Source organism: Rhinolophus ferrumequinum, chromosome 7 (assembly GCF_004115265.2).
Source record: "Rhinolophus ferrumequinum isolate MPI-CBG mRhiFer1 chromosome 7, mRhiFer1_v1.p, whole genome shotgun sequence".
Classification (NCBI taxonomy): domain Eukaryota; kingdom Metazoa; phylum Chordata; class Mammalia; order Chiroptera; family Rhinolophidae; genus Rhinolophus; species Rhinolophus ferrumequinum.
The window spans coordinates 61,679,643-61,695,739 of NC_046290.1; the positions used below are offsets into that span (position 1 = coordinate 61,679,643).

General features: G+C 36.5%; 1 long non-coding RNA gene across 1 annotated transcript in view; it reads right to left on the minus strand.

The window, feature by feature from the left end:
* Positions 1-890: 890 nt before the first annotated feature.
* LOC117024819 (uncharacterized) overlaps positions 891-16,097 on the minus strand; it is a 204,801-nt gene continuing 189,594 nt past the window's right edge. The window contains exon 8 of the long non-coding RNA XR_004423520.1: positions 891-1,001. This is a non-coding gene — a long non-coding RNA (uncharacterized LOC117024819). The remainder of the gene's footprint in view (positions 1,002-16,097) is intronic.

Sequence of the window (16,097 nt, forward strand, 5' to 3'; positions counted from 1 at the left end):
ATTATATTTCCATGATGCTGATTTAATAGATTGCTGTGAATAAACCCAAAAGCCTACCACAAGTAAGTTTCAAAAGGTTTTATGTATCTCCCCACTATTCTTATTTCAATAAGAATAGAAAGACTTCCATTATATGGTACAGAAAATATTTTCTTCCTATAACTTAGAAGGCCTTTGCCACATGATGGCTTCCTGTTAGATTTCTTTTCTCAGACTTTACAGCAGCTAGAGTTTAAAACTATAAATGTTTTTCTCTGCTTCAAACCCAGTTACCTGTGAGTTATGTGTATTGTGAGGTACAGGTACTTAAGCAGCTTAACATTTTTGATGCTTAATTTCTTCATCTGTAAAATTATGGAATAATAATACTTAGCTTACACGATCAATATCTATCCTTCTAATACTATACTAAGCAAAGAGAAGTTTATTAATAAATTTAATAATCGTCATGATTGTTTGATACTTGCACTATTGGGTGAGTGTCAAGTACCCACATTGCCCCTTCAAGAGCTTTCTTCTAAGCAGTGATCACATTAGACAAGGCAAAGTGAGGCCCACAAACATTTAGGTTATGATTTATGCTGGCCGCTAATACTATGCGTCTGCAGTTCTCAAGATGTATCCGAACACACAGTCCCCGTCAAATCTTTTACAAATTCTTTTCTTTATAATTTCATCATGTATTGCTTCACAAAGTTCTCCCCAGACTTTCTTCCAAGATAAAGCTGGCCAGACCATTGTTTTCTGCATATTTTTTTAAAAAATTGTGATAAAAATACACATAGCATAAAATTGACCATCTGTATTAGTTTGCTAGGGCTACCGTAACAAACAGCACAGACTGAGTGGCTTAGACCACACACTTATTTTCTCACAGTTGTGGAGGCTGGGAAGTCGAAGATGAAGAAGTCAGCAGATTTGTTTTTTCCTGGGGCCTCTACATTGCTTTGCAGATGGCTACTTTCTCGTTGTTTCCTCACATGGCCTTTTCTCTGTGAGAACTTAAAAGGGGGGCAAGAAGTTAGTTATGAGAGCCAGGAAAAACCTCTCCAATATAAATCATATTTCCCTTATTTCTCTCTTGCTCTTTCAAGGCCAATGTCTGAGCTCTGTCATTCTATCAGTCTGATGTCCAACCTCTTACTGAATTTTAAAAGCTATTGGTGGCTGCCAGGTCGTTTCTACTTCATGGATCTGCTTTAAATCTGTAAGATTAAAATGTTCCTGCTTTAGATCTGGAGAGGCAATGGTGAGCCAAATAAAACTCTGACTTCAAGAAATGGATTAAGAGAAGCAAACAGAGAAGCAGTTACCGAATAGTGTGATACCTGCCACCACAAGGGGACATGCAGTGTGCTATGGAAAAACATGAGAAGGGCACCTAATCAGAGGCAGAGGCTCAGGCAAGGATTCTTTGAAAAACGATATCAAATCAGGTGACAAATAATAGACATGGTCACTAATACTGAGTGTGTACTAGAATCCAGGCGTCACTAGAACCCAGGTATTCCTCTAAGTTCCACTAATTTGATCTTCATAAAACCCCTGAAAAGTACATACTATTACTAAAATCATCATCATCATCATCATCCCCATGGAGCCCCAGGAAAGTTAAGGACTAGGAAATGGGGAGCCAGGATTCCAATCCAGGTGGCCTCATGTTGGAGCCTGTGTTCTTAACCAGAACACAAAATAGGCTCCCCGAAGAGGAGAAAAGGGAATCACCTGAGCAAAGACCCAGAGGGAGGAGAGAAAGCATGTTCCATTTGAGAATTTGGAATTACAAGTTCCATAAGGTTCAGCAAGTAGCACAAACGTGACAGGAAGAAGGAGAGAGGAGACTGGAGAAGCAGTCAGGGGTCAAATAGTGAAGGGCCTTGCAAACCTCACTAAGGAGACTGGCCTTACCCCAAGGGCACGGGGCAGCCATTAAAGAAAAAAGTGAAAATCCCAGACTTTCACTGGGAAAAAAGTGAAAATCCCAGACTTTTACTGGGAAATGATAAGGCCAGATTCACACTTTAGAAAACAGGTGGTTTGAAAAATAGATTGAAGGGAATTAAGACCCACGGCAGGAAGATCCATTAGGACATTTTTGCATTAATCCACAAGAAAGATAGCAGTAACCTAAATAAAGAGTGATGGTGATGGGGAGGCAGAACGGAGAGATGTTTAAGAAGGTGAACTGATAGGAACGGGTGTTTAATTGGCTGCCGGCCCTGAGAAAGAAGGCAGAAGTAGGAAGAGTGTGCTCCATCTCTTGGCCACAGGATGAATGATGGTGCCATTTGGGGAGAGAGAAGACAAACAGGGCAGAGTGAAGGGGCTGAAGCTCAGGAGTTGAGTGAGGGGCACGCTGACTCTTGAGTGGCCCTGGGAGAGACAAGCACAATTGTCCAATAGGACTTCAGATCCAAACATCAGGAGTGAGAGCTGGACTACAGGTGTGCATGTGAGAATTACCGGTCTGCATAATTCTGCATGGAAACCAAAGCTGTGAGTGAACAGAGTGAAGGAGCCTGGGTGTAGTGAGAGAAGAGGACTAGAAGATGCACAGAGCCAGCATCATCATTTAAGGGCAACAAGAGAGACAGGGGAACTCACAAATGAAGCTGAGAAGCCACTGTCAGACAGGCAGCCAGAAAAGTCACAGAACATGTTGTTCCAGAAGCCCGGGAAAGAGAGCCCAGGGGAAAGATCTGAGAGACTTTTTGTGTGTGTGGGAACAAGCACAGTGGGCTATAACCCCCTTCCATTCCAGGAAAGAAATTTCCGCATACTCAGAATTCACAGGCTTAAAACATGTTAAGTTAGTACACGAGTTACGTTTGTGGGGCAACTCAAGAGAGTATTTGGCTCTAGGAAGATGCTTTTGTGTCCTTAGGGTGTACATGTCAGCCTTTGTTAATAAGAACTTTAACACTTCTATGTTGCCACTGACATTCATTCAGTAAACTAAAAAAAAATCATAAATCAGTTCTAGACTTTCTATTTTCATGGTCCCATTTAATTCCAATAACATGAGAGAAATGATCTGTTGCAGATTTCAAATCTATAGGTTATAATGTTATCCATGAGACTAAAGAAAAATATTAATGATGTTTTATCTAGATTTTAGACGTTTTCATTCTATTATCAATGTTATTTCATTTGTTTCAGTCCTAAAGGATGACTGATTAGGTTTAGTTATGTACATCGAATCTTTGATGCTTTCAAATCTTTTTAAAAATGGAAGTACTGTAGTAGCTGGATGGGGAGGAATCTGGTTGACAATTCTGCCATTAAGTTACTGAACATTAAGACATTCTGTTGAGGTGTGTTCAATACTAAAAGCAGAAATATCAAACTGCATCAATTATACACACCCATTCTCAACTACCAATTTCTAGCCCCGATGACTCTTTCATGGAAAAGAGAGACGATACATATCTTTTCTTTTAATTACTACAAATTTTTTTATTATTTAAAAAATAGTTAATGCTTGCATTTTGTGAGCTACAGAGCATAAAAATCATCTTATTTTGGTAAAGTATATCAAGAGAGTTTAGTATAATCTTATAAATTTGTCAAAATATGTTGAAAACTTGGAAAAGTGTTGTGAGAGAAGCACTTTCAATAGTGTATGACAATTCGCTGGAGCGTCCTGAGCAGTCCTTACAGGAATCAAGGAAGGGTGTGGGAAAACAGAGAAAAGCTGGAAGATACAGCTGACCACTTTTCTTTTTCTACTTTTCCTTACACCCTAGTTCATTTTTCTCTGTCTAAGGTATACATTTAGGCTGACTTAACTGCCATCCTTTTTAATTATATCCAATATATTGTAATGAATGGGAAACTTAATTCCAAACAGCAAAGTGGGAAAGTTGAGATGCACCAGAAACTGTGCAACTCAGTGAATCCACAGGGATGTCTTATGAAACAGGCAATTTTCATGTAATAAGGGAGAAATGCTACAGGAAAGTGGAATATTATTTGTCATGTTATAAGGAACAACAGTCTTCGCTATAAGCTTAAACTGCTTTCAATGAGTGTTTAAATTCATAAACCTTTCTGTAATAAACACGTTTTTTCTTTAGTCCTCCCCTTCCTGATCTTCCTTTACTCTGACTTTACTCTTTCAAACTTATGCCTTCTTTTAGCCCTAATCTTCCTGTGACAGCAGCTTGCAAATTTCAAACTCTCTCCATTCATTTTTGCCACCCACCCTGCCATCAACACCTCACTCACTGATCCTTGGGTTTCCAGATCTGACCTGGCATAACCTTGAGGCAGCCTTCCATGATTGACAGCAGTTGCATTTACAGCATTGTGTCTCAGAGACAGGCAAAGACCACAAGATTTGCAGTGGCAACTGCCAAGGAATTTTATATAAAGAATCGTGGGTTATAGGAGATTTTCTGATTTGTACAGGAACCAAAATTTAGGTCATTCCTAATGCGAATAAGCCACACAACATTCTGTGACCCTTCCTGGGTTTTGTTGTAGGGGTTATTAGGTTGCTGTTTTATTATTTTTTATTTTTTCCCTGTCTCTACCAGTCTGACTGGTATTGTTTGATATCAGTGGCAGGTGGTAAAAAGGAGGTTGTGGAGTATGAGCAGGCTTAAACCCACTCCCTTACTTCTCTCTTCTACCCAAACTTTGTCTCTCTCTGTCCTTTTCCCCTCATCTTTCCAAATACTTCTTTTGCCCTAGTTTTCTTTTCCCATCTCCCACCCCTACCCAAATACTGAAAGGCAGGGGACAAGGTCAGAAGAAGAAGATGCTATTAGACTTGGTGGGAACACTATTTCAATTCCTATAAACATACCTTAATTTGTAAAGCTTCAATCGTAATTTCACACAGGAAAAAAGGGGTTTTTTTTACCTCTTTCTGGTATTTCAACCAGAAAAAATGTCACTGAAATACAACCTTTTTCAAACTCAATTTACCATTCAATGGTAAATCAGTTCATCTTTAAGTAGGATTAAATATTACAACTAATCCTATGTTTTCAAATATCCTGTCGACATAACACTACTGGTCTTTCAGATAATACAAAGAGCAGAGCTTACACCTGGGTAGATACAAATATTTTTGGTTATTCTCTTTTAAAATAGACATTTGACCGAAAGCTCTAATTGTGATTGTACATATGCCTTAAATATTAATGCTGACATAGATTTTCAGACTGTTGTTTGACTAGACTCATAGACTCCTACAGTTTTGTTTTTCTTTTCTTCTTCTTCTTTTCTTTTTTCTTTTGTCTTTTAAATTCAAGGGATCTTTTAGAATTTACAGAAAATGTCCTTCTCTGTAAAATCAGAAGTACCAATGATCTCATCCTTAGACTGAAAGAATGGCTCCCACTCAGTGATTAATGGAACTCTGAATTAGGAACTAGGTTCTCCAAGGGGTGCTGTTTTGTACTAACAAGGCAAAATGCCAAAGTGAGAGGTAAAACTGTATTTTCTCAGCACCAAAATGTATTTCCCCTTTATTCCTATCACAATAAAAAAAAATCATTTTATTTTTGTACATTTTTTAAAGATTTTTTTCCCTTCAAATTCTAAGTGCTCTCCTTCAGGCATTTGTTTTGTCTACCAAGTGAGAAAGAGAGAGAACAGAAACATGTATCAAGCGTATAGAGGTTCCTCAAAACCTTAAGAATAAAATTGCTTATGACCCAGCAATCCCTCTTCTGCGTATCTACCCAAAAAATCTGAAAACATTTATCTGTAAACATGTATGTATCCCTGTGTTCATTGCGGCATTATTCATGGTGGCCAAGACATGGAAACAATTGAAATGTCCTTTGATAGATGATTGGATAAAGAAGATGTGGTACATATATATAATGGAATACTGTTCTGCCATAAGAAAAGATGAAATACTGACATTTTCAACAATACGGACGGATCTTGAGAGTATCATGCTAAGCGAAATAAGTCAAACAGAAAAAGTCGAGAACTATATGATTTCATTCACATGTGGGATATAAAAGTGAAAGCAACAAATGAATAAGACAAACAAACAAAAACTCATAGACACAGATAACAATTTAGTGGTTACCAGAGGATAAAGGGGTTGAGGGTGGGGAGTGGTAGAAGAGTACAAAGGGGATCAAATATTGTGATGGAAGGAGAACTTACTTTGCGTGGTGAATACACAATGCAATATATAGATGATGTATTACAGAATTGTACACTTGAAACCTATATAATTTTGCTAACCAATGTCACCTCAATGAATTTAATAAAAATTTAAATAAATACTGAATCATTAAGTTGTACACTGGAAACTAATATTGTGTTGTATGTCAATTATATCTCAATTAAAAAAAAAGAAGAAAAAAACAGAATGCAAGGGTCATGGGAAGGGCATGCAAAATTAAAAACTCTTTCTTAAGACAGTTACACAACGCTTTCATGGGTTAAATCACTCTCGCTACTCGTGGACAATAGTTCCTTTAAATCAAGGATAGTTTGGACTTCTATGCTGGATATACTGTTTACTCGGAACCTTTATTTGCATTTCTAAATTTTACCTCTAATTGCAAACCACCACAGAACTACATTGTATTATTCTATTTCTGGAATAGTGAACAACCATTCTATTTCTGATTAGATCACCCGTATTTTAACAAAAGTCTTTCTGGAGGGGTGTGAAATTGGCTCACTTGATTAAAAAAAAAATTCTCCCATTTTCTTTTCTCCCTCTCAGCATAACATTAGAAGCCTCCATGTTGTCCGTGTTGTTGGCAAAGCACAAATGTGGCTTGGAATGAGGGGACTGTGTGATTGCCAGGGTGATCCCAAAGACCAGTTATTGCACGTGTGTTTCTGCCTATAGGTGTTCCTAAGTCAGATCCAATGGCAGGAAAGAAAACTCTCACCTAGGGCAGAGCTTGTATGTTTAGGATAAATGTTCAGAATTAACCACCTTCTACTACTCCTAAGGGACAAAAACAACTCTAAGTAAAGAATTTTCATTTTTTTTAATAATCATGCTAAGTGATCTTTCTCTTCTCCTTAAAGAACAAAAGAATACGCTCATAGCTATAAGAGAAAGAACATTCTTTGCTTTGAGGGGCATTCATAACAGAGTTGATTAATATGTGCAGGAGACTATGTAGATGTTTAACTGCAAGAGGGTTTAAAAGTTCCCCTTTTAATTATTGAAGGATTGGAATCAGCAACAAGTTAGCCTGGGGCTCAAGAGTTGCCACTTCACATCAGTCGAGTCCAAGACTGACTTGCCGTATCTATTAATATTTTGACTGTTTCTACCACTTTACGTCTCCACATATGCCACATTGTTAAGCCTACACTGGGAAATACTAGAGCAAAAGAGAGGTGAGATTACCACCATGCAGTGGGCAATCTGGGTCCCGTGTTTCCTTGGAAAAATAACATTTTGCTTTGTGCTTTTTCTTCAATTTTGTGCCAGTTTTTTCTGATTCTATATTTCACTAAGCAGAAGCAAAAAAAAAAAAAAAAAAAAAAAAAATTTACCAATTAGGATATATTGGGTGTTTTTCACTTTTTATATTTGACAAGTAGCATTTTAACTTAAGTTGAATGGCTGTTTTAATGTTAATATAGATTAGAGTTATTCCGGTGATACTTGGATAAGTAATGCTACTGTTTAAGAAAAATTTGACAGTCTAATCAAATCATTGTATTTTTTAAATTCAACAAAAGTTTACTTAACATTTCAAGATTTCAAAACACCAGTATGTTTAATTGGTATCTAAAGTGGTAAGCATTTTATATTAAATGTAAATTGATTATCAAACATCTGCTTTTAAGGTGTTGCTAGCTATCATTTCTGACAGCTGCACTTCAGATTAAATAGAAGAGATACTTCAATTTACCAAGTATTGTCAAGTATAATATTTTGCTTAGTAAATATATTTCAAGGTCCACTTGATAAACTTCATTCACTATAACAACCATTAAAAAAGTTATGAAGACAGTTTAGAATGTTTAGAGAAAGATTGCTATCTGGAACTTCCCAATCATAATCTGAACCTCAAAATTGTTGATTCCAAGCCCTACAGCAACTTTAAAAAGTCCAAAGTTCCTTGTGTTATATCAAGAATTTTCTTATTGACATTCTGTCACATTGTGTTTAGAAAAAACTAAAACAGAAAAAACAGCAGTAAAGAGCAGAATGAAAATCATTTGACAGATGTTTCTAGTTTTAGTTTGGACAGTTGGCACTAGAAATAAACATTCATAATCTATCTCATCTTGTTTGACAAATATCAAGATATGTTACTTTAAACACCAAATTCTGGTATTTAGGAATTTTCAGAAGTGTGACTAGATCTTTTAGTTCACATGGGACTAGAAACACATTTGTTCATTCTGTCCACTTCATAGGCAAAATACTGGTAGATACCAGATTTTCTATCAGGTTTATACCCATTTAATATTGGTCTTGTCATTTTCTTCTTTGCAATAAATTTCCCCATAGATTGTACCATCTATCTACACCTGGGTGTGTTGATTAGTAGAAACTACTACCACTTTCCCTCCAGATAACTCCCCAATGTTTAGTGTGGAAACATCTCCCTAAGATGTCCAGGTCCTGAAACCATCCATCCTACTGTGATGACTCACTTACAATATAAGTGCTTGTCACGTTTCTCCTGCAGGATCCCTCCAGATTTCAATGTTACACTTACATGTTAATGAACATCTTCTTTCAATATTGAAATTACCTTCCAGAGAGGCTACACTTGGTTGTTTCTCATCCAAGTTGATCACATTTTAATGTTTGGTCTAAATATGTCTGATGTCTTTAAATCCATAGTTGGGCAGTAATCCCTCAAGAGCCTATTTCCAATGCCACTTAATGCCTTCTATATTCATTTGGGCTACACAGTACAAAGAAAAGTGTACACAGTACCATATTGCCATGGTTTAAATGCTTTCATCATCAATGAAAATTATATCCAGGTAGGGTTTAGATATACAACAGGGTTTTCTATGGAGGAAGCAATAACAAATGAAAGATTAGGCCCTTGGAAAACCGAAAAATGGTATGTACATATTTATCAACACAAAATATAATTATTTTGCATAAATCTCAATCATCTGGCCTCCAAAATTCATTTTCAAAATGATTATTAGTGATTCTGTAAGAATAATGGCCAATTCTCTTAATAATCCATTATTCAGACCTATTGATTTGGTGTTCTTAAAGTTTTTCTAAATTACTTCCTTATTCACCCACAAGAGACGGCTATTCTTGTAATAACTCTAGTACTTCCTAGTTGACTAAATTCCTATTCTTTATTTTTATTGCTAGAGACAAATTTTTAAAGGATTTATTTCATTCATTTTGTCTCCTTCATTTATAAGTGAATTTATTGTTTTCCACAGTATCTTTTTTAAATTGATGCATTTACTTTGCATGGATCTATCTTTCCCCTCCTCTAGCTCATTCTCAGGAAGCCACTCATCTTTGCATGCTTTTATTTGTATGTCTAAACAAATATATATTTGAAATTTTATCCTTTACAATTCTAGTATACTTTTCTCTTGGATGTAGTTATGTAAGCTTTCTTTTATGAGAACATATTGAACAGTTTATATTTATAGTTTGAAAAAAAGATGTCTGTAGATGGGCTTCAAGAAGTCTAGAAACCCTCTGAACATTTATGCAAAACCTGTATATGTCCATTTGTGGAGAAAATCCATCCATTTCAAAAAATCTCAGAGAGCTTTGGGAGACAAAAGAACATAAACTACTACTCGTAGTATGAACAGTCCATGGCACACAAGTTCCCCACGTACACCGGCCCACACAGCTCCATCAGCGCTGGCTGTTCCGTCCTCTCCAGGTGACAACTGTGTTTCCCTCAACTAAGAACTGGGCAAACACTGACCTAGAAAGATGCCTTCTCTCATACAGATATTGAGGTTTACCAAGTTGCTAGTTCCCAAATTGCTAATTCACCCACCTCCTACAGTAATGTTAGCTTTTCATGAACCACAACCATCCCGTTTTCCAGTGCAGGGCAAGGGGAGATGGTTGTCTCATTCTAAAAATCACAAAGGAGAAGTTATATAGAGTCGTTTTTATGCTGTGACTGACTTAAGAATTTACCCATGTTTATTTTTGAGGAATATGCACTACAAGTTCCAACCTGATTTCCACTTGGGTCCTACCTAGGTAGGTCATTCTAAAAGAAAGTAAGGAAAGTACTTTATTTTGTTGCTTATTAGCTTTTCTTCTTAAAGATCATCGTTTAGTTATTAAAGCACTATAATGCTAGGCCAAATCTTTTTTCGACTTTCAGATTCATATATTCAACACTATGGTCTTTATCTAGATGCCCTCAGGTATCCTTTCTTCTCACCCTACATCCCTGCCCAGCCCCAGTCCACAAGGATAAGGGCCCTCGTTCATATTTGTTTCCCTAACACACACTTGTCCATTATTTGCTAATGTACAAATAAATGTAACTAATTTAAAATCAATTTTTTTTAATTTAGCCATTATTATTAAGTATTATTTTAAAATATGTAACCTGAATTGTTGATAGAGTAATATATACCAATGTAGTCTTGGGGCATTGTGTTTAATTTAGTGTTCTGTTCATGGCTTTTAATACTTCTTAATACAATTTTTACTAAATCCATCCATAATGAGCAGAAAATAAGAATATGACCATACGTCTCTGAAATTTCTTAGCTTGAGTCTACTTTATATACTAGGATGTTAAAAGTGGACCATTTCTTACTTTCGGGTATGGATCAGAGAACATTGATCGCAGAACATTACTCCCAGTTTCCAAAGCAAAATGCTGTACTACTTATGCATGTAAGCAGCATATACTTTGACTTGCAAAAAAGAGGTGACTAAAACCAAGTTTGAGATTAAAGAGGTCACTAAAGAAAATTTCTGGAGACAGCTGTTGGAGTGCTATGCATTTCCCTCCCAACACCTCAGTGAGGAGCAAGGAGGCTGCTTTCCCCTTGCCTAGAGTCAATGGAGAGAAGTTTAGAGTGTCTCTCGGGGAGTTTAGTAACCCAGTGAACTCCTAATTGAATCACACAGAAAAAATAGTCTACCTGGGAGAAAATGGCTGAAGAGGCTGATGACAGTCTAGAAAGAAAGCTTTATTGGAAGTAAATTGTGATAATAAACATGAGAGTAGTGGCAAGGATGTATCAGTATTTTTCATGAACCAGATGTTGGCCATGAAGAGAACCAGGCTGGAACCATTTTAAATTTTGTCTAAAAGAACTATACGAAAGGGTGCTATGACTCTCTCAGGGGTGAAAGTGATATACTACTACATGTACTAGGGCCGGAGAAAAACTTAAAAATAGCCAGGTGGAAAACAGAAGACTCGTTGCTTAAGTCACAGAAAGTTTACTCCAGTGTGCCCAATGGTATGATTTTCAAAGAGACCCATAAAAATGCCCCTTTAGGGGTGGCAGGTTAGCTAAGTCGGTTAGAGCGTGGTGCTAATAACACCAAGGTTGCTGGTTCGAGCCCCACATGGGCCACTGTGAGCTGTGCCCTCCTTAAAAATAAAAAATAAAAAAATGCCCCTTTAGGAAAAAGTCATCTTCAAATAACCAATAAGACCAGAGAACCCCAATGCCAACCAAACCAAGGCATTTCCTGTCTATTCCCTCTCTTCCTTCCCCCTCACAACTCTAAAGGAATTAGAGGCAGCCAACTGGGGGTACAACTGGGGCTACAACGGGGTGTTTAGGGAATAAAGAACATAGAGTTGTTCTCCATACCTGCCTGCCACTGCAGAATTCCAGCCAGAACAGGTCTAAACTGGGGTAGGGGAGAAGCCTTCATTGAATACGAAGTGTAAAGTTTTGCTATGATGTGGGACTTGAAACACAAATTGGTTTTATGACAAAAGGGACTAGAAGGCTTTTGATTTTCTGGGAGTGACTGGAAAAGTCATGGGACCTACCACTATTTCATCCAAAAGGCAGATAAGATCTACTCAAAGCAAGTTTAAATGAACAAAAAGACAAGGGAACACTTTTCAGGTTTACCATGCATCCTATGGGCTCCTGTTATTTCCACAAACTACCAAAATCCAAAATTATGCTTTGAAGTTCAAAACGGTAAGGTCAGCAATTTGGTAATGTCAGGATGCTTGAAATATTTTCTCTGAAAAATGGTGATTCACTTATATTATCCACAGATGCACTTCTAAATTCTACATCTTGCAGTTATGGAGGCAATTGATGTCAACACATCCATATTCACCCACAAAATTTTCTTCTTGATTTCAAAGAACATTTTTGCAAAAACATAAATGTCCCCCAAAAATTGTTTTTTCAATAAAATATTTTATCATGTAACTATGTTGAAAATATTTAAATATTTAAATATTCTTATTATTTAAATATTCTTATTATTTAATAGACTAGATTAAATTTACCATTGGGCACAAGAACAAAACTATATTATAAATTGTCTTTCATAAGATCTATAATTCAGTTGGATAAAGTAGAATCTCAATATATTATAAACAATAAACATTTTAGGTGATAATCACAGTTGGTCTATAAATCATTACCTAGTATATGCTAAAAATATAAAAAGCCCATGAAGAAATAATTCAAAAATGGCATATAAGAAGGCTTGTTTGCTCATACAGTGAATAAACATAGTCCGGTTGGTCACATCCTCTTAAGGTGGAAAGCAGACATCCAGATGCAAAACGTGAGAAATTTTTCAAAATCATCCTAAAAAGAATAGAGCGCTTAACACAAAGGGACCTTCCACTTACAACAGTGTTTCCAAATCACATTCCTGGAGTCAAGTATGTCTACATGACAGAAACCAGGTAGATGAAAAAGGAGAAACTCTTGATTTGGTCAATCAGTAGATTGCCTTTCCAATCACACTGCCCTGATCATTTGCTATTCCTGATTTCTTCATATTCTGGCACTTCTGTTTGTTAGACCTGATGTAGCTTTTGTTTTTACCGATGGACAGGCTTTGAGGAGCTCTTCCTTTTTATTAAGACTCTGAGAAGACTTAAATTTCTACAGATGAGGTGATGCAGAACATATGCCACTTTAAGAAACCAGTCATTAGAAATGAGTGGAAACCGCCCTACACTGCTGTCCGCTAAGACAGTGAGGAGGGATGTGGGTGGGGACTGCCCCAATACTTGTTCTCCTTGGCCACAGCTTCTCAGGCTACTGCCACAGGTCACCCTCCTGGCCAAGTCGGCCCAAAGACCTCATCTCAGTACAGCCATCTGTCAACGACACTCCTTCTAGTTTATGCCAACACATTGTCACCCAGAATCTCTAGCCTTACACTGGAATCTCCTTTGCTCCCACTGAAACATCTAAAGGCTTCTCAGCTTTGACATGGTTTGGAGTCTTCTTTCAGGCTCTGTACCAACCTCTTTCACAGTGACAACTTGCCCTCCAGGTTTACATTCACTCATAGCCCTCGTTTATAGGCCCCTATTGGGAAATCATATCCATCTTGAATTTATCACTTGCACAAACATACATCTGCATCCATATACACATTCTTTTCATAGGTGTACTAAAACCAATGTACCATCCCAATGCATGTCTTCTCACTCCAGCCACCCCCCCAAGCCTTGCCTTTGTTACTTCTCTTGCTTTCTACTGGGAACTACCTTAGCAAAGGTGTGGGTCATTCCTGTGGTGCAACAGCCAAGGGAATACCCCTGCCCATCACCAACTGACAAGGAGAAACCGTAGCTTTCCCAGCAGCTGTTAATTCCTTTTTATTGAGACCAATAAAATTCAGCAGGTAGAAAGAGTTACAAATTAATACCCATATCTCTGCAGTAGACTCTTCCAAGATTCAGTATTCCATACAGCCTCCCTGGAGACATCCTACATGGCTTAACAAACAAATGTTTCTTTTGTTGCAGTTCCACAATCTACCATGTTGGATTTTAACTTTTTCTTCCCTGCCGCCCTTATATTTTTTCCTTCATTCTTGCTTCTCTGAGATTGCACTTTCCAATAAACCATCAGCAGTTATCTTTTGTTTTCTAAAGAATCTATGTAAAAAGAGTGTAAAATAAACTATTTGCCTTGGTCAAATTTTTTATTATTGGACAGTTTTTTCTCATGTCTAATGTCTCTGTTTTCAACCACTAAATGGCTTTTTATGTGGTTCACTTCACTTACAAATCTGTGTCCTAAAGATTTCAAGATATAATCATATTTTATCAATGTAGTATATATTTTTAATCATTAATAATTATTTTTCCAAGATGACTTAGTATCCTTGAATCTGACTAAATGAGGAAGTTAGTTAGAAGGTCAAGAGGAGGGTCTTCTGAAATAATCAGAATGAAATCAAGATTGAATTTTCTAGAGTTGATGTCACTTCATACTGTTGGATTTATGTGTGTGAGGATTGAGCTGGACATTTCTCATTTTTATGTTGCATTGAGTTACAGAATTAAATGCTCAAAGAAGAAATCTTTTGAGTTACAATGTCCCTGAATCAAATGCTGTAAGATGAAGTAGCTTTGCTGTTATGTCTGTCAAAGCCTTCTAGCTATACTTCACATTTGGTGCCTTTATATTTGTTCTTCTATTTCTATTTTGTTAAATAAAATGTTGGAACATATACCAAGAAACACAGATTGTCCATAGCAGCATGAGACTTGGACTGTGGTTGGAAATAATTTAAATGAAACATTACATGAAAACTGAAGAAGTTTCCAACTTCCCAATTTATCTTGTGTATAAATTATACCCCTTTTCAAAAATAATGTAATACAAGAATATTATATTAAGTCATCTAGGTATCTAAATATGAGATAGATAGATAGATAGATAGATAGATAGATAGATAGATAGATAGATAGGCAGACTCTATTTGGGTATAAATTATATTTTAAAAGGATAAAAATTAAATATATCCTCATTTAAAAAAAAAATTAAAAATCCCACCAAATGAAGTACCAAACACAGGAAAGTGCCTAGAACATAATTCTTGCTTGAAAAAATTCTTACTAATATGTAAATTATGCTTTTAAAGAGAATTCTTACCCCAAATATACATCCTATGATCAGATAAAGGGCATTCAATGACGAGGATGTAAATAATCATGCAAATGCTTTTCCAGTTGGGCAACTAGAAGTATTCATTTTATTCCACAGTTCTCCAAAACGCGTGTGCTTATCAAGTTTTAAAATAACTGCTTCCGTGTCCACATTTTGGCAGCCACAAACTATGGCGTGACTAGAACTTTGCTCATGTTACTTTGGATTCACAGGCTGTGTCTAAATGCAGCCTCTGGGTTGGATTGCTGCATAGAGAATTTAGCCAAATTGATTGCAGAGATCTTCATCAAATGTTAAGATATGAAAAAGATCAAATTATTAAAGACATTGTAAATCTATCGACCCATACATAGTCTAGGCCAAGGCCCAGCATATGCCACAGAATGACAGAAGACATTCCAAAGGCTGATGCAACTCTCAGGGTTTGTAAGAGATGACCCTGATTGGAGAGTGGCAGAGAGTAGATTTTCTAAAAACCAGCCCCAACATGATCACATATTGGGCTGCCAGAGAAGTCTCCTAAAGAAAATTATCCCCAGCCTAATTATAATCTTTCCTACAGGGCCAAGTCACCAACAGAGAAAACAGTAGACACACCAACAAAAAACATGTAATGAATAATTTTATGCCCATACATTTGAAGACTTAGACTAAATGAACAAATTTCCAAAAAGCAATGACTTACCAAAACATACTCTAGAAAATATTAACACTCCAAGTAGTCCCATAACCACAAAGAACATTGAAGTAGAGTTTAAAACCTTCCCACAAAAAAAAAAAAAAAAGAAGCCCAGATCATTTTATAGGCAATTTTTACAAAACTTTCAGGGAACAAATAATTCCAATTTTATACAAACTATTTCAAAGTACAGAAAAAAACAGGGGAGAAAGGACAACTCATTTTATGTGATTTCATAAACCTTGATACTAAAACCAAACAAGGACCATAAGAAAAAAGAAAATTACCGGCTAATCTCATTCATGTGCATTGATTCAAAAATCACAAACAAAATATTAGTAAACTTAATCACATAGTTTCTATCAAGAAT